The following is a 22,655-nucleotide window of genomic DNA, read 5'->3' on the forward strand; positions in this document are numbered from 1 at the left end:
TGTGTAGCTGTAAGATCAAAATATTAGGAACTAGTTTTGAAAGTATTGATCAATATAATCTACCAAATGTTGTCTTTAGGGAAAAAAAGAACAATGTGTCTGATGTCCCAAATGGAGACTTCTAAGAAGCTGTATGTCCATAAATCCTAGTTTGGCCAAGCCTGGCACCACATTCACTGACCATTCCCAAGCATAACACATTTTTTATGAAAATGTCAGATTAAACCCATCTGAAAACTGCAAGCTTTAGAGAAATAATACAGGGACATTATTGAAGTTACAAGCAATGCAACAGAGTTGGAAATTCTCTCTGGCAACATCTTTCACTTCTAAATAAAGAATCATCAATCATTTAAGGCTGTGATCAATGGCAAACTAAAGCTTACTCTCATAAGGGAAAGCATGACAGTTCAAATTCATTCATTCATCCAACAAATATGTCTGTAACTTAGTATTTATCAGAATATAAAAATCTGTGTTTTCTTAACATTTGTATAGTTGAGCTGTGTTAACCTCAATTTCACCCACATATAAAATCATTCTTCAAGAAATCACATACTGGATACATTTGTTAAATTTCCAAATCAGGTGAGTAATTTGTTTATGGGTGAGAACTTGTGAGCTTTTGTTGTGTAGTGACTATGGGTAAGCACGACACTGAACTCTTGTCTCTGAATTTTCTGAATCTTCAAACCATGACCGAGGTGAGTAAAATTACTCTATTAAATATGAGAAGACAGGTGCCTGGGTGGCTCAGTTGGTTAAGCTTCAGACTCTTGATTTCAGCTCAGGTCATGATCTCAGGGTTGTGAGATCGAGCCCAGCGTCGGGCTCCACGCTGGACGTTCAGCCTGCTTAAGATTCTCTCTCTCCCTCTCCCTCCTAGCCCATCCCTCCCTCTCTCCCCCTCTCTAAAGAAAGTAAAATGAACACGAGAAGAAATCAAGGATTATAAATATTAAGCATCTTGTCTGCTAATATGTGGCAGTGTGAAGATTTGAACCAGTTTCTCTCTAACCACAAAATCTGTGCTTATACCTACAGACTACATTGTCACCCCTAACTGGGGATGATCATATCTCTTCCGGGTAAGTCAGTCATAATTCTAAATTAAGAATTAAAAAATCCAAAGAGACCATGGACATTATAATTATTGGTGCATTATGGTGGGAAACAGCACAGAAAATTACAAAGGCTAATTAAAAAGGGACAGGATTTAACTATCCTATGAAATAAGTAGCAATAATAAACAGAAGCAATTTAGAAAAGAATTACAAAAAGATCCAAACCCTATGAAGAAAACACTAATCCATCATCGAGGTATTCAAAGTTTTCTACCATGTCACCCACTGCGGCTCTAACCTCCTTGTCCACGCACGTGCAACCCTGATTTATACAGTTTAAAATCTGAGTCACTGAAGGTGAAAGTAAACAGTGTGCTTAAGAGTATAAAGAGCCACGTTAAAAGCAGATGTTGGTTTCAGCCCACCACTGAATTAGAACACCACCAGATTTTTTTAAGCTGGTGAGAAAAACTTCTTTTTCCATCTTTGGACTTTAATGGTTATAACTGCATGAATATTACTATAGAATTAGATCTATAACATGAACAAAGGACTATCATACTGCTCATGTTTATATGAGTTTAAAAAAATGGAGTGCAATTGGAATGAAGGTATATGTTTTTCCCCCCTAGGCTCAAGGAACAAAATACACTATTCATTCTCCCAAGGCACTCAGAATTCAGTAGGAGAGGCAGATAACAAAGCAGTCCCAATACAAGGTAGTATGATCTATGAGGTGTTAAGAATGAGACGCTGGGGCACCTGGGTGGCTCAGTCGGTTAAGCGTCTGCCTTCGGCTCATGGGTCCTGGGATCGAGCCCCACATTGGGCTCCTTGCTCAGCGGAGAGCCTGCTTCTCCCTCTGCTTGTGCTCTCCCTCTCTGTCAAATAAATAAATAAAAAATCTTAAAAAAAAAAAAAAGGAATGAGATGCTAATGAAACACACAGGAGATGCATCAACCTATCATGGTAAGAACTTGGACTAAAGAAATAGCAATTAGGATGCAGATTAGGGGACTGATGGAGAAGCTGAATTATGTAATCTATTATTGTATGTGTTGGGAGGGTAGGGGTGAGGCAAAGGCAAATGTCTAAGGTTTCTTGGGCAGCAAGGAATCCAATGGAACTACCAATTAACACAGGGAAATAAGAGCAAGAGTTATTTACAGAAGGCAAGATGAGTTCCATGTTGAATGTGTTCAGCTCAAAGACTGATAAATTGCCAAAGCTGAGGCAGACTATAGCCTGACTGGATATTCAGGTTTAGAGTTTAGGAACAAGGTCTGGGATAGAAATGAGGAAGACAGAACCACCTGCCCCCTTCCCAAGCAAGTGTATAAAGTGAAAAGAAAATAGGATTAAAGACAGAACTACAGGGATCACAGACTTTTAGTGGAAGCACAGAGAAAAGAGAACTCTTCATGAAAACTAAGGACTGGCCAGGGGGACCTCCCTTTCCTCAGGGAGGAAAAGGAACCAGGATCAAGGAAGCTGAAAGCAGAAGTTTCAATGAGGGAGTGAACAACCATCTCAATACTTCAAAGAAGTGGGCTGAGGAAGGCAGAGGTGCATCCATGGTTTTTGGCTACTGGGAGGGCTGCAGAGATCTTGGAGACACAGGATCTAGAGGGCAGCAAGTAGGGAAGGCAGGAAGCAAAGATATGACAAGAGACACCCTTTTAGGAGGCTCTGCTGTGAGGAGGAAAGAGATACTCTGTAAGCATATGCCAGTGAAGATACAATGAATGAACAGTATCATTTCATTAAGATAGGCTAAATTTTAAAAATTAAAGTCATAAATGAAGACATGTAAAAGCAAAGTAAGTAGACATTGTAGTTATGTAAAATTCAGATTTTAATCATAGACACCCCCTTCAAAAATCTCACAATTGACTTTTCCCTCTAAGTTACAGTTTTCATGTCTTATTTGGATGGCAGAGGTCTAATTAACATTTGTTAAATAGAACTGAAGGTTAAATGGCTAATTAGGATAGAGATATGTCTAAAACCCAGATCTTTTGACTTGCCAGGTAATTTTCTTTCAATGACAAGGCAAAAGGTTGTGTCTTGCACCTGCAGTAAACTTTTTAAAAAGAAGTCATATGCAATATCATTAATCATTAGGGTAATGCAAATCAAAACCACGATAAAATACTACCTCATACCCATTGGGGTGGCTAATATTAAGAAAAACAGGGGGGACTGATGAATCACAGACCTGTACCCCTGAAACAAATAGTACATTATATGTTAATAAAAAAATAAATTAAAAAATAAAGAAAAACAGTGGGGCCTGGGTGGCTCAGTTGGTTAAGCATCCAACTCTTGATTTCGACTCAGGTCATGATCTCAGGGTAGCAAGATCCAGCCCCAAGTTGGGCTCCAAGCTCAGCAAGGCATCTCCTGAGATTCTCTCTCCCTCGGCCCCTCTCCCTACTCACTCTCTTTCTCAAATAAATAAATAAATAAAATCTTAAGAAAATCAGAAAATAGTTAAGTTCTCTAGTTAAGGATCTAGAGAAATTGGAATTCTTATGCACTGTTAGTGGGAATGTAAAATGGTGCAGCCTCTAGGAAAACAAGATAATGGCTCCTTTAAAAATTAAACATAGGATCACCATATGCTCCAGCAATTCTTCTTCTGGATATATACCCAAAAGAAGTGAAAGCACAGACTTGAAGAGCTATTCATACACCCATATTCATAGCAGCATTATTCACAATAGCCGAAGACGAACACAACCCAGGTGTCCATCATGGATGAATGGATAAGCAAAATGTGGTTTATACATATAAAAGAATATTACTCTGCCTTATAAGGAAGGAAACTCTGACTCATGCTACATGGATGGACCTTGATAACATTATGCTAAATGAAATAAGGCTGTCACAAAAGGACAAATACTATATGACTCTACTACATAAGAGTGGTCAAATTCATGGGGATAGAGAATAGAACGGTGGTTGCCAGGGCCTGGGGGTAGGGAAAGATGAGAAATCGTTGTTTTGAGTACAGAGTTTCAGTTCTGCAAGATGAAAACAGCTCTGGAGATGGGTGGTGGTGATGCTTGCACAAACATGTGTATGAACTCCAATACCACTGAACTGCACTCTCAGAAAATGGTTAAGATGATAAATTTTATGTGTATTTTACCAATGTTTAAAACAAAATTTACGTAAGTTAGAAAATTGATTTTTAAGCCAAGCTGAAGTAAATATATGGATTTATAAAGTGGTACCTTGAAGAGGTTGTATTCAGTAGGGGCACCTGGGTGACTCAGGCAGTTAAGAGTCTGACTCTTGGTTTTGGCTCAGGTCATGATCTCATGGGTCATGATCTAGGGTCATGAGATCGAGCCCCACATCAGGCTCTGTGCTCAGTGCAGAGCCTACTTAAGATTCTCTCCCCCTCTGCCCCAACCCCGCCCTCTCTAAAATAAATAAATCAATCTTCAAAAAAAAAAAAAAAAAGGTTGTATTAGGTAAAATAATAAAATATATGTTACTTAGCTATACTATAGCAGGGTCAAAACCCCAGGTGACCACAGGTGCCAGAAAAGGAACAACAAGATCTATGCAGGCTGAGCTAAGGTGGGGGCTGAGGCATGACGGAGAAGGCACAGGGCTGGAGCTGCCCTGATGTTTCAAGAGATGCTTCCAGCCTAAAAACGTATGTGAAATTTCCACAGTTTTATACCCTGGCAAAGGGCCACTACTTTCAAATAATTTTCCATAGCCATCCTTCTGTTTCATTATATAAATATCAATATATGGCTTCTCATCTGGATAAAATATTTGCTAAAAGTGGACTATGAGGACATTTTCTACTGCCTCTCACTCTAAAAATACTCGACAACAATTCACATTTAATAACATAGTGGAGACAGCTTTTTCCCCCAGAATGGATCATTTTTGTACCAAAGTTGTTGGGCTCTGCTGTCAACTGTGCTATCTTGGTCCCTTCACACTTAATTCTATAAATAAGCTTAAAAATCAAAATGTATTATTTTGGGCTACTTTTCCCTTAACTTTAGGACTGTTCTCTGAGCGATTTCACTTTGTGGAGTTCATGTCAATTAAACAACTGAGATACAAAGATCCCCACTGAGCTAATAAAAGGAAAAATATACAACGCTCAGTCCCTCACTGTAATGTATAAATTCACTTAAAGTTTTTAAGGTTATTCCATGGTGTTAGTTCCTTGGAGAGCCCAGTGATTTACCTTAATGTGTTTTTAGACTTTGAGTATATTAAAGAAAATCCATGCCAAAATACATGGTTCACAGGCTTCTATACTAACTCCCAATACGTGCTCACTATGTGAAATTTTAAATTAGTCCATGATTGCAGGTGAAGAATAGAGAGTTTTTGCACAGTTGTACAAGATGACAATTGGGTCAATGTAAAATGTAAACATACTACAAGCCCAGAAAATTTAGCACAGAATGCATACCATTCCAGAAATGTATTTGTAGAGATACACATACATTGTGGACAGAATGAACCACTAATCTTCATTAATGCAGACATTAAAGTTTATTACTCTGATGCTACGTAGCCACCTGGAAAATGATTTATAATTTTAAATGGAAGACACACAAACTACAAAACTGGACCTAAACTATGTTTACAGCACTGTAAGATGATGTGTAAGTATGAACTAGGCTGATGGAAACATGGAACAACTTTTAATGGCTAGTTTTTTCAAAGCAGAGAATATTTGTTTTCCTAATTTTAAAAATATTATGTCCTTTAGTATTGACATGTCATTTGTGTAATGAATATATATGAAAATAAAAGTGATGTGTGCAGTGATATTTTGTATATGCGTGTGTTTGTGTGCTTTCCTCCAACAGAAAGGAAAAGTTCGATTCAAAATAATCTTGAATGACAACTGCATTTCTGATGGCCAGCTCGGATCAATGGATGGCAGATACCTGCAGAGAAATTATTGCAAATGGTTCTGAGGCTCAGTGGGAACCGTGATGTTAATCAGCATGAAAATTTGCCCCAGGCTACAGAAAAGGGAACAGTGGCTCCAGGCCAGTGAATTGCTATCTCTTTTCTAGTCACTAGTATCAGAAACATAGATCCTATCTGAGGACCAAGAGTATTCTATGATTTTCCTTAGAACAGTCAACTCAGGAGGCCTTGGCAACTCAAAACATGACACAGCTAATTAGTTCTGGTCTGACAGCCAAGGTAGAAAAGTCCAGGTATAGAGTTTTAGAATTACTATTCTAGAAATAAATTCTTAAAACTGAATGCAGTCACTCCATTCACCTGGTGCAAATGTGTCAGAGAATTATGACAGATATTTATTTAATCTGATCTGTTATTCGGTTGTTAGAATTCTTATTTATTTGCAATGAAAGGTGTTCACACTTAACGGTTTCCATACAGAACAGCAACTTTCAGAGGGAAAACCACCTGTACAAATATCTATCTACATAAGTGTTTGAAGAGCATCTAGGTTTGGGTTTAATACGTTATTTAGTAAATTTCTGCTTTCCTATAAAGCAGTAATGCTGTATTATAATTATTTTCTATTCTAGGGACCAAATTACACTGTTCTGTATTTAGTCAACAAATATAGAGAAGCAACTCAAGCCATTATGGCAGGGTCTACACTGCTGAATGAGTTTCCAGTGACGGAGCATAAAGGGTTTTTGAGTCAGACACTTGGCACCTTCGCAAAGCCTCACGGGCTGCTTTAATTCATTTTCTATAAATACTCAATACAATGCAAGCTTCATAATTGACAGAAAAAGGCTAAAAATAATCCATAGTTGAAAAGAGTCAGACTGAAAGGAAGAGGAAGCTCTTATTTCTAGCAGGTGTCTTGACCAAGTGAGAATAGGACAGTGTGTCATTTGCAGAAAGCTAAAAGCATCACCTGAAATTACATATGCTTTAGCCTTGAAAGGAAAGTTAAAGCAAGCCTAGCCACAGCTCTGGGCTCACCTGGCCAGCCAGTGTAATCAGCAAGTGAAAACAGAAGCTATTGCTGGATGTAAAGTTTTGTCGACTTGGGCTGTGTATAAGGGGGAAGGCTCACTGAAACCACAGGGAAGACCTCGCCCTGGAGAGGCCATCCTTTCCATGATGTTCAGTCCCACCAGGTCTGACAGTAACACCTGCATGAAGGAGAAAGTAGCAGCCCCCAACAAGGGGAAAAATGGGTACAGCAAACATTTGGAGTAAAGGTCTAGGGATATTGTTTTGTTGGTTCAGACCTGTTAGTGATATAATCTGTTCTCCCAACAGATCACACACCTAGGTCTTTCAGGTGTAGATCAAGCACCACCTCCTTAAAGAGCCTTAGCTTTTTTTTTTTCCCTTGAGGGAGAGAGAGAACCTGAATGTGAGGCTGGGGAGGGGTAGAAGGAGAGGGAGAGTGATAATCTTAAGCAGGCTCCACACCCAGCGTGGAGCCCAACATGGGGCTTTATTTCACGACCCTAATATCATGACCTGAGCCAAAATCAAGAGTCGGATGCTTAACTGACTGAGCCACCCAGGAACCCCAGGAGCCTTACCTTAACCCTAACCCTCACCCTGACCTGGACCCTCTAGTATGAAACTGCACTTCTGCACCGTAATCTCTTGTCACACTTGACATTCATCATGGCCTTCATGATCAAAACTGTCTCATTAGTTGATTTGGTCTCCCCTATCCACTCCCACCCCCCTCAAAATAATTTCGTCCTCTAAGGAGATGAGACTGTGTTTGCCTAGTTCACCCCTACATCTTCAGCACCTAGAACAGTACCGGGCACACAGCAGTTAAGTTTGGATGGAATGAATGAATGAACTCATTCAGAGGCCGATTCTTTCTACTGCTATCATGACTGAATATTCATCAGAACTCCAAGCCTGCATAGAGGCCAGTATATTCCATCAACCTAAAAAGTTTCACAATTATTAAGTTTTTCAATAAATGTTTCATTATTAAATAAATACTGTTGGGTAATATATTGATTGCTCTGTGATAAGGTGTTTGAGCAGCTTCATGCACTGGGTACAGAGCATTAAATCAGTAATGACAACACAGCCTCATTAGAAGCCTGGGTGTAACCTGTTGAAGATGGAGCTCATTTTATCTGCCCATGCCTCCCATCTGGATTTCCCCAATCATTTCATCAATGGAATGATCTACTTTTCTTAACACCTTTACAAAATCATGGTCGTCAAGTTGCCGGTGAAGTCCTTGAACTCCAGAAAAGAAAGAAGCCCACAAAACTGATCTCTGAAACTATCCACCAAGGGCTATTGGGCCCTTGAACTGGGCATGACTGCAAGTCTACAAGGCCAGCCATGGTTCTCTGGACCTCCCATCAACACTTGGATTTCAGTAAGTTGAGATCCTTTTTCACTCTTGAGACAGCTGGTGTCCTCAACAAGAGAAAAGGCAACAGGTGAGATCTCCAAGACACATGCCTGAGGAACTGATTGCCATGCGCTCTATCACCTCCGAACTAATCCAAACGTCTGAAGCAAATGTGGAAAACTGCCATAGATGAATTAGAAGGAAACACATACACACACAACCAAGCCTTTCCTCACCTGTGGGTTAAGAAAGATTTTTAAAATGCAGATGAGGGGCGCCTGGGTGGCTCAGTCGTTAAGCGTCTGCCTTCGGCTCAGGTCATGATCCCAGGGTCCTGGGATGGAGCCCCGCATCGGGCTCCCTGCTTGGCGGGAAGCCTGCTTCTCCCTCTCCCACTCCCCCTGCTTGTGTTCCCTGCTGTTGCTCTCTTTCTCTGTCAAATAAATAAATAAAATCTCTTAAAAAAATAAAATAAAGTAATAAAATAAAATGCAGACAAAAGGGTATTGCCTACTCTCATGTGAAGGATGGTTTATTTGAAGACTATATTTCTCAGCCTGTTAGTGATGCATTAAGGTGACATTTGCCCAGATCACTGAACTTTTTGTCTCAATACCCAAAGGAATTACTATCACAATGCAGTCAGCAAGCATTAGTATTTATGTGCCATTCTATTACAGCTGCATCTCTCAAATGAAAAGATAAAGAACACTATTATCAATATTAAAACCATCTATCTTTTAAAAAGGTTATATCGATTTTTTTTTCCCCCTGCTTCTCGGATTCCATCAATACCAGTGCCAGCTCGATGAAGTGGACGTGATCCCATGACAGCTTCAATTGATAATTCCCAAGTGAACTTTCCCAGTGTTCTATAGTCTCTCATGGCATGCACTCTGCAACCCATTTCATAGCATATCAGCTAGAAAAAGGCTGGGAGCGATCCTGAAACATCCAAAACAAATCTCCCCCACTAAGCTAAAAAGCTGAGAATGAGTTTTTAAATACGACGCAATCATTAGGTTCTGTGAGGACCTGCAAACGAGGCATGCCGTAGTTCTTTAAAGCCAAAATGATGGGGCTCCTGGGTCCCTCAGTCGGTTAAACGTCTGCCTTCGGCTCGGGTCATGATTCCGGGGTCCTGGGATCGAGCCCCGCGTCGGGCTCCCTGCTCGGCAGGAAGCCTGCTTCTCCCTCTCTCCCATGGCTCATGTTCTCTTTCCCGCTCTCTCTCTCCTCTCTCTCAAATAAATAGAACAGAGCTAAAATGAGCCTCCCACCATTGATGTTTGCCAAAATAACAGCAGCAGCTGCTAAGCCTTACATGTGGCGTCACGTATGAAACTTTAGGTATGCTGTCCCCTGTAGATCCTAGTAGAAACCTCATTTCACTGATGGGCAAACTGAGGCACAGAAAGCTTTAGTTACTTGCCCAATGTCACACAGTGCATATGTTGCAGAGCCCCACACGCAGGCTTAGCAGCCCAGCTGTCTGTTCTTATTCTTTGTGCCACCTTGTCCCTCTGTCTCTGTCACCTAACTCCTGCTCATGGTCAACATTCCCAAAAGGGGCAGCACTGTGAAGAGCCTATCAGCAAAACTGTAGGAGGCAACGCAGTGTGAGAGCATCAGACATAAACAGTGCCGATCTCAGGGCACCTGGGGGGCTCAGTCAGTTAAGCATCCGACTCTTGGTTTCAGCTCAGGTCATGGTCTCGGGTCATGAAATCGAGCCCCGCGTGGGGCTCCGTGTTGAGCGTGGAGTCTGCTTGAGATCCTCCCCCGACTTTCACTTGCACACGCTCTCTAAAAACAAATAAAATCTTTAAAAAAAAAAAAAAAAAAAAAACAATCCTGAGCTCTCCCCAGTGACCTCTACAAGACTTTGAGGGTCACTTACTCCCCATCCTCCCAGATTTAAATCACATTTTCCCTCTGCTTCTCAGTCCAAACAGAACTCGCCCACCTTTAAAATCCTCTCTGCTCCCAAGAGGGTGCCACTAATCATCTTTTCAGGAAGATCTATCTTGACTCTCCATAGAGATGTGCTTTTTGAAAACAGAAACTGCTTCTGTTTTCCCGATTGTTCCATTTAAACACAAAATCCTTAGCTAATCAATACTTTCTTTTTTTCTTCTCTGTTTTGCAATCAGAAATGTAGGCTGTGAACCCAATGAAGCCATTAGATGTCACCTTCCAAAATCAACCTTCCAAGGTATTAATTCACCCATATATATTTAGGAAACATTGTCTGGTTTCCCCAAGGAGTGGCTGGGCTTTCATCAAATTACACTATAATCACCAAGAAAAGGCTAAATCCAGCACACAATCAATGTGCGCATGTCCAATATCAGCTTTCTAACATCAAGACTTACTTAAAAATGCAAAAGGGAAAAACACCTTAAAAGTGAAAGTAAAAATCTACAGTTAAGAAAAATAAAGAAGGAGGTAGTGTCTCAACTCTAAAAATGAGAGCCTCCAGTTGGGTAAAATGGCCTGGATTTGGGTAATTTTTATTGCTCCCTAAAATGTATAATTTTTGAAGTGAAATTCTGCAATTTAGTACGAGTTCCTATTCATGCTTTCTACCCTCTCCTTTCTCATCCTTCTGGTTAGAAGGCAATGTAGAGCCAAACACCAACGGTGCAGAGGTGCCTGATTCCTGGGGAAAGAGCTGCGGTAACATAAAGGCACTCACTCCTCTAAAATCTGCATGCTGACTTACAGCAAGTATCCAGACTCCTTCTTTTCCTGGAATAACAGGAATTTATAAAGTACCAGTTTTACACGAGGCACTCTGCAGGGATTATCACTAATATTCACAGCACCCCCAGGTATGTATTTGCAAACTCATTCTACAAATGAGAAACCAGAGCTTTGGAGACACCAAAGTCTTACAAATGGCAGAACTGATATTTGAGCCCAGGGTTTGTCCAAACTTGGGGCTCTTCCCAGGAACTGAGTCATGGTGAGTCAAGTGAGCCACAGTGTGAGCCTCCTTCATTGCCTTACTGGAGTAGAAGTGTCGTAAGTGGTCCCACTCCATGCCCACCCCATGCGCAGTGGCCTCCAGGAAGGCTTACTGAGTGGACAGAAACCCTCGGGACACTTTCCTCTCTGCGATCATTTCGAGCAGCATGCACTGGAGGACTAGTTCTCCCGATCGCAAATGGAGAAGATGTGTGGCTGATAAAATCTGAAAATAAATACCAAGACTTTTTAAAAGCTTTAACAAAGTTAAACAAATGCACAGTGTTTTTAATATTCTCATGTCTGAGGATGAGTTTGTTTAAGTGACATTTTAAAGACCACAGAAAGGGGCACGTGGGTGGCTCAGTTGTTAAGCATCTGCCTTCGGCTCAGGTCATGATTTCAGGGTCCTGGGGTCGAGCCCCGCATCGGGCTCCCTGCTCCACGGGAAGCCTGCTTCTCCCTCTCCCACTCCCCCTGCTTATGTTCCCTCTCTCGCTGTCTCTCTCTCTCTGTCAAATAAATAAAAAAATAAATAATCTTTAAAAGACATTAAAAAAATAAAAAATAAAGATGTTTATCCTTGGCAATACCTTTTCAAGGTATGCCTTTAGGAAATTGTAATTGTGCAGAGAGGTACGCAATGAAAAGTGACTCAGCCCAGCCTAGACATCTGCATAAGGGAACCACTAGTACGTTTCTGGTGCTTATTAACAGAAAACATATATATTCATATAGCAGCACATAGTGTGAATATACGTGTGTATGTAAAAGCAGTTTCCTCTACACTATTCCATACATGCTTTCTCATATAATCTTAAAAGCAGCCATAAAATCAATGATGTATAAGCACTAAGACAGTTAGCTCTAACCCACGGCCACTAGCAAAAAACAACAATAAAACAAAAAATCTCACAGCCAGGACTGGTTTTCAAGCTGGCTAGACTCGGGATGTTACTACAAACCAAAGACACTACCGAAATTATACCATTAAGACATCCAGAATTGCTCAGCAAAATTTACATTTAAAAAATAGTTTAACAACAACACTCATCATTCATTGCATATCATGAAATAGACTGACTTCCTTTTTTTTTTTTCTTTTTAAGATGTATTTATTTGAGGGGGCGTGTGAATAGAGTGTGGGGCAGAAGGAGAGAATCTCAAGCAGACTTCCTGCTGAGCAGGGAGCCCCAACACGGGGCTCGATCTCATGACCCTGAGACCATGACCTGAGCTAAAACCATGAGTCAGACGCTTAACTGACTGAGCCACCCAGGTGCCCCTGAAAGAGACTTTTTTTTTTTTATTCTTATGTTAATCCCCATACATTACATCATTAGTTTTAGATGCAGTGTTCCATGATTCATTGTTTGTGCATAACACCCAGTGCTCCATGCAGAACGTGCCCTCCTCAATACCCACCACCAGGCTAACCCATCCTCCCACCCCCCTCCCCTCTAGAACCCTCAGTTTGTTTTTCAGAGTCCATCATCTCTCATGGTTCGTCTACCCCTCCGATTTCCCCTGCTTCATTCTTCCCCTCCTGCTACCTTCTTCTTTTTTTTTTTTTTTTTTTTTTTCTTAACATATATTACATTATTTGTTTCAGAGGTACAGATCTGAGATTCGACAGTCTGGCACAATTCACAGTGCTTACCAGAGCACATACCCTCCCCAGTGAGACTGACTTTTTTTTTTATGATGATAGGTTTCTTTTATTTATTTTTTTTTTACATTTTTTTATTCTTATGTTAATCCCCATACATTACATCATTAGTTTTAGATGTAGTGTTTCATGATTCATTGTTTGTGCATAACACCCAGTGCTCCATGCAGAATGTGCCCTCCTCAATACCCACCACCAGGCTAACCCATCCTCCCACCCCCCTCCCCTCTAGAACCCTCAGTTTGTTTTTCAAAGTCCATCGTCTCTCATGGTTCGTCTCCCCCTCCAATTTCCCCCCTTCATTCTTCCCCTCCTGCTATCTTCTTCTTCTTTTTTTCCTTAACATATATTGCATTATTTGTTTCAGAGGTACAGATCTGAGATTCAACAGTCTTGCACAATTCACAGCGCTTACCAGAGCACATACCCTCCCCAGTGAGACTGACTTCGAATTGGAATGAGTACAGACAACACTGATGAGTGCTCTACTCAAAGGCACATGAAGCTGTGATGGGCGGGACATGGGCACAGGTCCTGGGCAACTTTGGTAATACCCTGCTGCTTCCCATGGCCACCAAATCAGCTTCAACAGAAGGGTAAAATACAGTCCTAGAGGAAGTATAATGAATAGAGTTTGAAATATGTGTTCTCAATTTCCTTCCGTGTTCTAAGAGAACACAGACTCTTTATCTAGATTAAAGAAAGGCTCCCAAGAGGTATCTCAGAAGTCCCCATGGGGATAAGCAGAACATTCAGAAGTGCCTCTAGCTTCTCCAAGACCACATCAACGAGAATATCAACCCTATCTGTACACTGTGGACCCTTAAAAGATCTCATTTGGGCTTAATACTTATAAATGAATGAACAGCAAAAAAAGCAACCAGATCCAATCAACAGCACCACAAGAATTTTATCTGGGTTTTAGAATGTCAACATCTGTATATATTTAAAAGCTGACATCAGTTTAAAAAACATAAAAACACAGTGAAGTTGTTCTCATGGGGTTGTTCTCACGTGGAATTAACCACGGTGTTTATACTTACGTGACTGCTTGCTTTGCTACACAAATTTATTATAACAATTATGTGTTTAAGGCATCACTTGGGTCAGATGAAAGAGAGAGACCTTTTCAGAGCATCTAGCTTCATGCTTTCATAATCTTCTGGCAGGAAATTGCTCTAACGTGGTATATTGATCAAGATCCTGACAAATCCATCTCCAGAACAGGGTTTAACAGGATTCCAAAGCTTTATCGATGTGGCTTATAGAGCGGCCTCTGCGGTGAAGGGTTTCAACTCTGCATTCAGCCTGGGAATGCACAGAGCAGCTGCTTCCAAACCCACGATCCAGAGAAATACCTGGAATCTTAGTTGTCATGGGTCTTGGAGACTCCCTAGTTTGGGAACTAAACAACTTCACCGGAAAATAAGTCAGAATGCAGTGGTTAAAATAGCCCTGGCTAGGAATGGAATAGTAGAGGGGGGGAAGAAAAAAAAAAAAAAAAAAAGTAAAATTCCAACCAACTGGGTGACCCTGTACAACTTACAGGGCTTCTCTGGGTCTCGGTGTTCTCATCTATAAAATGGGGATGACTCCTATCCAGCACGGTTCCTGAGAATAAGATGATGCTGCCCTGAGCTTCTACTAGGTAGCTGGCACATGAAATGAAATACATACCTGCTGAGTCCATATGTCCTTTAACCAGGGAAAACGAAAAGCTTCTTCCACCAAAAGAAAAAACATCGTCCATGAAAAGGCACGTATTGGCAATGAACACAAAAACTAAGCACTCAATTACTGATTTACGATCTTGAGCTCACGGTGACAAAGGCAGAAATGGACACAAAGCCGGAAGTTGGAAAAGAAGTAGTTAACAAAGCACCTAAATACCAATCTGTTACTAATGACCAGGGCTGCACGGACCTGTTCAAACTTTTTATTTTTAATCACCTAAATAGTTCAGAAACAATTTATCATGTACCTTCTCAGTTCTGCCATGTCTTCTGGTTCAAATATTAACAGAGGAAACTTCCTGAGCACCTTCTTTCTCATTCCTTGCTAAAGCTAAACGTTTCTGTACCGGCCCAAATAGATTTTAGAGAAAGAAAGAAATGTCAGAGAAATTCTGCCTGTTTAGACAGGCCTAAAATGCTGAAAGCAGCTTCTGCCAAAGATTCCTACAATATCGAAAACACTCAACTATGTAGGAACAAAGTGCATGACAAGCACACCAGAGAGGAAATAAGTTAGAAGGGTTACACAAGGGGCACCTGGGTGGCTCAGGGGGTTAAGCATCTGCCTTCAGCTCAGGTTATGACCCCAGGGTCCTGGTATAGAGTCCAGCATCAGGCTCCCTGCTCAGCGGAGAGTCTGCCTCTCCCTCTGCCCCTCCCCACCACTTGTGCTCTCTCTCTCTCTCAAATAAATAAATGAAATCGTTACAAATGGGTGACACATAGACTCGGAGAAGATGGAGACAGTTCATTATAGGGCCTGTTGCAGACAGGTGAGAATTCTTACTCAAGTGAAGCACATCATTAGGGGACAAACAGAGACAGACGCGCTCACCAGACAGACTGACCAGGTGAAGGTAAGCAAGCCTGCGGCACCGCTGGACCCCAGCTCATTCATGAAAGAGCAACAGGAGATGGAAGAACTGATTCCGGAGACCATTTTCAGACTAGAAACCTATATATGTAATAATTACGTAATGTTTTACACTAGGCAAGACTGTTACAGTAATGATGTTGGTTACTGTGGCTCAGGTAATATAGCGTCCTTTTCTGATATACGAAGTTCTCAAACCAAACACCAACATCTTTCACAATGCAAAAATTAGTCCCCTCCCCACCCCCACCAAAAACACAAATTATCCACATCATAATCATCACAAGCATTTTTGTTTCTTTCTGGTCTGATTGGGATTTTGTTTCATTTTTGTATTGTCACCTCGGTTGCCTCTTGGCTCTGAACATGGTGACAGTCACACAGATAAGCTTAATACTTCTCTAGTTTTCCTGACCAGATCATAACCTCTCGTGAATATTTCTGACTTTTAATGGACAAAATTGACCATAAACTTTCAGTTCCTCAAAAGCATCCATCCATCAACTTCTGAAAACCTGTCTGTTCTTTCCAAACGTTGCTTCATGCCCCAGAGGGATCTCTGCCCACCAGTGGCTGATTCCAGCCAACCAGTCCTGCTAAGCGCAGGCAGCCTGGCCTCCGGAGGCCTCCCCTCACTGCTTGGCTCCCACAGCACCTTGTGCTTTATCCTTAGCAAACAGCACACTTTCTTGTAGGCACCTGTTCAGATGCTTGACTTGCCATCTTAGCTGTAAACTCTCAGGGGACAGGGAGCTATCTGATGCACAACGAAAACTCTAGCACATACTCTGCATAACACATGCTCAATTAATACCTTTATATTTATTTATTTCAACCACTTTGTAACACAGGTTTTAAACAAACCTTCAGCTCAACCCTGAGCACCTAAGGAAACCTAATATTCTATACAAAAATTAACCTTGTAGTATTGGTATCAGCAGGATAATCTACAAAAGAGCACTGGCCAATCTGTGGTCTACAAAATGATTCAGTTAATTTATAATAAACATGATATATATGTAATAAATGTGATCTATATTAATTTATAATGATATATATGATATGATACATATAAATATGATATAAATATTTATGATATATAGATATCTATAGTAGTGCTTTTAACAAGAAAAAGTAACTGATTAAGGGGATAGATGGCAAGCATTTTACCTTATGACAATTATATGGGCTCAAATTCTGCAAACGAATTTTCAACAAGCCCCTTATCACGCTCCTGCTCCGGCCACGGTGCCGACCTCCTCCCACGGGCCAGATCTCAGGCTATCAAACACGAAAGGCCAAAGTAGCAGAGAATTCATCTCCACCCTCTCAAGAATGAGCAGAAGTAAACCTTTTTCACCTTTCACATCAAAGGAATTGGAATTTGTGTCTATCCTGCAGACGCCAGGAGAAATGCCCACATTTCCTTTGAGACCTGCTTCTTGCTTCCACCCTCTCCTTGGGAGACAGCATTATTCATTTGTTGATATTACTCAATCCGCTGAATTATTCAGTTGTGCTCTCTGCTGCATTATTCAATGCACCCAAACCTCTACGTTGGAGTCATCCGGCCATTTCAAACTCACAATGTCCAGGAAACTCATTTTTTATTCTTTGAAAACAATCTAGTCCTGACTTGTGAGGCTAGCACCAACCCAGAGGCCCAAGGCACAAACCTCAGCCCCAATCCTCCCTCTCTCCTATCACCCACATCCATTTGGTCACCTCCGCCATCTCCCAGATACTCTCTCAAACCCTCACACGCCTCCGCTTACCTACTGCCTTAAGCCAAGCCCTACAACCTCTCTCCTGAGCTAAGATAACTTCTTAACTCCTTTCCGGCTGACTCACTGTGGGAATTAGGGCATCTGACTCCATTCAGTCATAGCACTGCAGAGCAAGTTTGTCCTTACTAGTCTGTAGGGATCACATCTGTCCAGTCACCACTGTATCTCCTTCCAGAGCCTGACATTAACACTCAGCACAACTAGGCAGGCGACAAATGACCATGTGAACGCGTGAATCCATGGCTGAGACAGCCAACGCTCCCAGAATTAAGTTCTGCTGCCTGCCCTACACTCAAATTAATGTTTGTCTAAACATTTGTCTCCAGAGAAGTGAAGACTCAGTAACCTGAGGTCCACACCCAAAGGCAAATCACCATTCGACACATTCACACATGTCCTCACATCTATAGTTGTATCTTTTCTTCATGCTTCCTGAAATGATGGAGGTATTCTGTGATCAAATATATACAACTGCAGAGAATCGTTTTCAGAAAGAAAAAAAAAAAAATTTGAAAATACAAAAAAAATAAATAAATAACCTCTTCTAGATACCTTCCAGGACATCATGGACAAACACATCATCTTCTTCAAGCCCTCTGTGTCCTGGACAGGGAGCTGGGCTTTAGAAGAAAGGCCTCTGTGCTAATACCCGGATGAAACCCATGTTACAAAACAAGGCCAGCTTCCACCCACAGAGGGAATGCATATGAGCCCATCGTCATGTCAGGCAAGGAGGCGACTTCCATGTTACTCAATTACATATATGCAATTGTGTCCATTTGTTTATGAAACTTTAGAAACTCCCACTAGGAGGGAATGACAACATTTTACCTCTCTCATCTGGCAATTTGTCCCTAAAGAAACACCTGTTAAACCCATGTGGTCAGCAAATGACAATGACTGTTAAAAAGGGCCCGTTTTGTGGGGTCGTATTCATGATTAAGAGTTCCTATTTCTTAGCACAAGAAATAGGCCTGAGTACAATCTGAGTGCTCAGTAAATGTCAGTGATGGTAATATAAATGATATTCATACTACAGTCATAACATATTAGCATTAGCATGAATCCCACTCCCCTATTACCATCCCCACAGGGGGGTCTATGCCCTACCAGTTCTCTGAAATACCAAGAGCAGTAGGTCTCAAACTTTAGCATACACCGGAATGATCAGGAGGGCTTCTCAAAACGCAGATTACTCTGCTCCAGGCACAGAGCTTCCGATTCAGAGGGTCTGGGGTGGGGGCTGAGAACATGCATTTCTAATAAGTTAAAACCAACTGTGTGGGTTCAGCTGATCTGGAAGGACATGTTGAGAAGCACTGACTAAGGGGCCTCACTGCATCCATGGAGGGGAGCATATGGGTCCAAACCTCTGGCTTTCTACAGCCCTCCACACACCTAGAATGCTCTCCCTGGACTCTTTCATCTTGGTAACTCCACCAACAATTCCAAACTCAGCTCAAGCCATCAGGGGCCCTCCAGGCTCCAGGCCAGCACCTATGACACTGCGCTGTCAGAATGAAATCAGCTCCATGAGGCCAGGAGCTCCCTGGCAAATAGAACCTTGCCATAGTCAGTGCCTGGAACATAGAAAACCCTCAGTAAATGATGACTGGTAAAATGAGAGCCAGTAGCCAAAGGCATCCCTGGAGAGCCAAGCAAAGTAGAAGGTCCTAGAAGTCAGCTCTGGGCCGTCCCCTCTGGACTGTTCACTAGATATGAAATGCCCTGAGTCCCCGATAAGCCGAGTATCCCTCTCACCCCAGCCACCAGCCTCTATTCTGCTCAGCGAACCATGAGGCCTCTGCCTCCAACCACAACTGGCCCTCTTACTCTTTGACGGTAATGGAGCTTCAGCTTCTGGCCTCTCACTGGCAGAAGACCCTGTGAGTGCTACAGGCTGCTAGGAGACGTTCAGTGTTCTCAGGGAGAGAGGGCTGCAATCGGGAAGCATTTTTATGTAAGCATTTCTGGTAAACTGCCCAAAAAGACCTCAGCAGAAAAAGAAAAAAACCTCCAGCAAATGGTGATCATTTCTTTTTCCATTCTAAATAAGCATTCACTTTCATAACTAATTTTGCATTATTTTTTTAAAGAGGATCCGCAAATTATTTGCCTTCCAGGTATCACAAAATCTAGATCTGCCCATTTCACATCGCGTGCATACTCTGGTCCCTGGCCCCTTCGCTTTTCTGGAAATTTCTCTAATGCATCATTCTCGGCCCCTTCATTACAACATCTTAACCAAGCCAAGCACACTTCTATAAACACATTCTAGGCAGGATTTCAAATACTCCTAAAGAGGAGTTCAAGGTGTGTTGCCAATTTCACTGTCAAATGAAAACAGAGAAAATAAAAATTATGCCAAGCACAACCCAGGCAGAATACAGCCTACCTGATCCTCCCAACACAGGAAAAAAGCCTCTCTTCCCCACCCACCCCCCAAAAAAGACACATTTTTCCAACACCTTAAGATAATTTAATTATGAAACCCCTCAATTTCTGTGTGTAATTAATAAGTATGAGGAAGGGTTTAAGAAAGCAAGTGCTCTCCATGTCAGGAAATATTATTTAAAAAAAAAACTTTTTTTTAAGATTTTTTTTTATTCATTTGAAACAGAGAGAGAGAGAGAGAAAGAAAGCATGAGCAGGGAGAGAGGCAGAGGGAGAGGGAGAAGCAGGCTCCTTGCTGGGCCAGGAGCCCGATGTGGGGCTCAATCCCAGGACGCTGGGATCATGACCTGAGCCAAAGGCAGACGCTTAACCATCTGAGCCACCCAGGCGCCCAATATTATTTAAAATCCTAAGGACTATTTTCATTCTCATCCTCTACAGCATTAACAATTGTAGTTTGAAAAATCACTTTTGTGGTTTACAGGAATTTGAAGAAATTACGAGTTGTCATGGATCATTCACTCAAAGGCCAAATTAGAAATATTAGGATTCCTTACCAAATAAGTGCACTGCAGTAGTCTCTACACTTCTAGAGATAGATTTAAGGAAAAACAGATACACATTTTAAAATAAATGTTACGTATATTCATATATGATTATAAATTTATACACACACAAAGTGTGTGGAAGATATGGAATCAAGCTGATATATATTAAAGGATATTAATAATATGAAAATTAACTGTTACTTCAATGTGTAATATACAAGGAATACTTACAAAATTTTACTGATTTGTCCCACTTGGATATATTGGGTCCTTAAAAAATATGTTAAGGAAGACACCTAATAAACTTTATATTTGAAAAACAGCTGTTCTTCTTCTTGTCCCAGACTGGTTATACTTTAACCACACAAAGAGAATGAAAGCAATACTCATTTTATTCATAACGGTCACTTGGACGTGGATTGTTTTAGGAAAATAAATTTGAATTATTTTCCATTAGATCTGCCAGATTTACACTATACATCTCACAGCACCATGGAATAGTGAAAAATCATGGGTTTTGCTCTCAAAAATATCCCCCTTCAGCTCTCAGGTCCACTGATTACTTTCAATAAACTGCTGGATTCCTCCCTGCCTGGGTTTCTCACCTGTACAAGCAGGAATAATGTCTATCTTGTGCATTTTATGCAGCAAGATAAAGTGCCCAGCATGGTAGGTGGCACAGATTGGATTCTTAATAACCTTTATTTTGAGGATGGTTTTGATAGTCCTTGCCAGTTCGGATGTCAGACTAGGCTAATGACAGATATTCTTCAAAGATTTGCATTCTCCCTGCATTTAAATGCTTCCTACCAGAGATTAAAGAGGTGCCGCTGTACTGCAGCTCTTTGTGAACACCCACCTGCGTGCAATGAGCGCCCTAAGTGCCCCTTTGTATTAACACCTGTGCGACCCAACAGCACACCAACCTGGCTCTCGCAGAGGTTCCTCCTTAAAAGGCATACATACAACAAATATTTATTGAACTGAAATGCTGCCGACCCAAGCGAAAAATGAATGCAATGGAAATCATAATCCACAGACCTGTTCGCCATTCAGTGTCTCCGGAAGCAGGTGTTGGTAAAGTCCCCAAGGTTCACCTGGAAGCTGTTTGGTAACTCTGAGTGGCCCCTGTTAATGTAACTTCCAGTCCACACTTGAGCTAAGTACCCACACGCCGCTGAAACCCTCAGACATCGCGCAGAAATTCCTTCAGATGTTCTAACACGTTTACGGAAACCCAACGATCTCTAAAAGCCATCGGCGCCCCATTTGCTTAACAAATGGACCGGGAGCTGAGGAACTAACTGCGGAAGCAATCGCCTCTCAAGTTCACCACCACTATCACCATATTGGGGTTTTTTGGTTGTTTTTTTTTTTTTTTTCTTTTCATATGCAAGACACTCTGTAACCTACACAATTATCCTAAGGCTTTCTGCTCCTGTCCCGCGGCGCAAATAAATGCCTGCGCTGGGAACCAAAGCTGAACCTCCAGGTCTCCACGAAGGGAGCGCATCAAATCCCACACAAATGAGGGGCTAACCTCTGCAGAAAGAGTCCGGGCGGTGGCGGTTGACTAACTCCACTGCGCCCCGAGGGGACCAGAGGTGTGTCCTTTAAAAAGCCAAGAATTCCTGGGGCAAGCCGCCCGCCCTTCGTGCGCTCTCCAGGACTACCCGCCTCGGATTTCTGCCTCCCGACCTTGGCACACCTTTTGGATTCCGGAACCCGCAGCTCCCGGGAAGGAGCTCCACTGAATTCCTATCCCGAACCCCCGGGGTCCCCAACGCCTCACCTCGGTGGCAAGCAGACGCCCGGCCCCGGAAGAGAGCAGGCGGCGACCCCCGCGCCCCTTCCGCGCGCGCTGCCAGGTGAGCCCGGCGCCCCCCTCACCTGTCCGAGGCTGCGTCCGGGACTGCCGAGCGGCCGGCGCGCGCCCCTCACCTGCCGGGACCCGCCGCCGCGGCAGCTCGCACGCGCAGGAGCAGCCGGGACGCGGCGGGGGCGGGGGCACCTCCGGGGCCGTCCGACGTCCTCGGCCCCCGCTCGCCAGCCCCGCCTACAGGGGGCGGAGGCGGCCGCGCGCCACCTTGGAGTCACCTCCCACCTAAGCGCCGCCGCGGCGGCCGGTGGCTCCGCGGGCGGCTGGTGCTGGGCCCCCGCGGAGCGAAGAGGAAGAGATCAGGCACAACGCACTGCTCTGGCTTGGCTCGAAAGAGAAGGAAGATGTGCCCCAGCAGTCTGGCAGTGACTAGGGGAGCTGAGTTCAAAGTGAGGAAGGAGGAGAA

General features: G+C 42.4%; 1 protein-coding gene across 1 annotated transcript in view; it reads right to left on the reverse strand.

Annotated features, from left to right (window-relative positions):
* Nucleotides 1-22,334, reverse strand: part of MCTP2 (multiple C2 and transmembrane domain containing 2) — a 237,802-nt gene extending 215,468 nt beyond the window's left edge. The window contains exon 1 of the mRNA XM_035024053.1: nucleotides 22,261-22,334. The gene's annotated coding sequence lies outside the window, so the exon portion shown is untranslated. The remainder of the gene's footprint in view (nucleotides 1-22,260) is intronic.
* Nucleotides 22,335-22,655: the final 321 nt, after the last annotated feature.

The sequence above is a fragment of the Mirounga leonina genome, unplaced genomic scaffold (assembly GCF_011800145.1).
Source record: "Mirounga leonina isolate KUSES-001 unplaced genomic scaffold, KU_Mleo_1.0 Mir_178, whole genome shotgun sequence".
NCBI lineage: Eukaryota > Metazoa > Chordata > Mammalia > Carnivora > Phocidae > Mirounga > Mirounga leonina.